At 38.7% G+C, this 1,719-nt stretch overlaps 1 non-coding gene across 1 annotated transcript; it reads right to left on the reverse strand.

The window, feature by feature from the left end:
- Positions 1-800: 800 nt before the first annotated feature.
- LOC132693435 (U6 spliceosomal RNA) lies at positions 801-907 on the reverse strand. Its single transcript, XR_009616818.1, has one exon. It is a non-coding gene; the product is annotated as a U6 spliceosomal RNA (small nuclear RNA).
- Between the last annotated feature and the right edge of the window lie 812 nt (positions 908-1,719).

Below are 1,719 nucleotides of genomic sequence, written 5' to 3' on the forward strand. Positions count from 1 at the left end.
CAGATTTTTCCATTTCAGCGAGTTGAATATATCATGCCTCTCCCTTTTTGCTTGCTAAGTTTCTGTTGAAAAATCTGCTGATAGGTTTATGGGGTTTCCCTTGTATGGGAACTGTTTTCTTTTCTCTTGCTTCTTTTAAAATTCATTCTTTGTCACTGCTTTTTGCCGTTTTGATTACTATGTGTCTTGGTGTGGACCTCCTTGGGTTGGTTTTGTTGGGAGATCTCTATGTTTCCTGTATCTGAATTTATGTTTTCTTTCCCAAATTTGGGAAGTTTTTAGCCTTTATTTCTTCAAATAAATTTTCTGTCCCCTTTTCTCTTTCTTATTGTTCTGGGATTCCTATAATGTGAATGTTATTATGCTTGATGGACCCTTAAGTCTAGTCTCATTTTGCCTGATTTTTTTCCCCCTCACCTACTCAGCTTGCTTACCTCCCATTAATCCATCTTCCAGGCCACTGATTCGGTCTTCTGCCTCTTCTAGCCTATTCTTGTTTCCTTCTAGTGTTTTTTAAATTTCAATCATTGTGTTCTTTATCTCTGATTGGTTCTTTTTTTTTTTATCTTTGTTAAGGGTGTCACTGATGTCCTCCACTCTTTTCTCAAGTCCAATGAGTATCTTTATGATTATTACTTTAAATTGTCTGTCAGGCATATTACTTATTTCCATTTCACTTAGGTCTCTTGGTCTGATTTTGTCCTGTTTTTTTCATTTGTGACATATTCCTCCATTTCCTCATTTTGTCTCTCTGTGTCTATTTATATGTGTTAGGAAAGTCAGATGCATCACTTGCTCTTAAAAATATGGGATGCTTCATGTATTTGTGTGTCATCCTTCTCCAGGGGCCATACTAATTTTCTTCATATGGTTCCAAGTTTTTAGTATACATGTGGCTGAAGTAAGTGTTTAAATTTAAAAAAAAATTTTTTTTTAATCTTTTACTTATTTTTGAGATAGGGAGAGACAGAGTATGAGCAGGGGAGGGGCAGAGAAAGAGAGGGAGACACAGGATCCGAAGTAGGCTCCAGGCTCTGAGCTGTCAGCTCAGAGCCCAATGCAGGGCTCGAACTCACAAACTGCAAGATCATGACCTGAGCTGAAGTTGGTCACCCAACCAACTGAGCCACCTAGGCACCCCTAGTTCCTTTTTTGAATTTGCCTTATATAGCAGGGTAATTGATTGAAATGCAATTTTATTAGCTCCCCATTTATTTTATATTAAAGAATTTCTCTGGTCTTTGTCCTGGGTTCTTGTGAGGGAGCTTCTAAACTCTTGGAATTTTCCAAGTGTCAGGAGTGTCTTTGTTATTCACTGTGGGGACCCAGGATCACACCTGAGTTTGTGCTTACTCCTTTTGGGACCCTAGATGTCAGCATGGGGACTGGTCCATTTGGAAAAACCAATTGTATGGTTAGAGGGTTGAGGCTTTGGTTCAGGTGACTTCTTGACCTTTAGGAAATGGATAGGGGTTGGAGATTGAGCTCTGTCATGTGTTAAAGATTATTCCACCAATGTTTAGGTGGGCCCTGGTTGGTAATCATACACTGATATGTTCGAAGGGTGACGTGTCCTAAGGACGTAGAAGCTTTGTGTTTGTGACCCTCCTAGACTTTGCTCTATGGATCTCTTCATTTGTGTTCTTTGTAATACAAACTTTAATCATAAGTATAGCACTTTCCTGAGTTCTGTGGATTATTCTAGTGAATTTATACATA

Source organism: Panthera onca, chromosome B1 (assembly GCF_046562875.1).
Source record: "Panthera onca isolate mPanOnc1 chromosome B1, mPanOnc1 haplotype 2, whole genome shotgun sequence".
NCBI lineage: Eukaryota > Metazoa > Chordata > Mammalia > Carnivora > Felidae > Panthera > Panthera onca.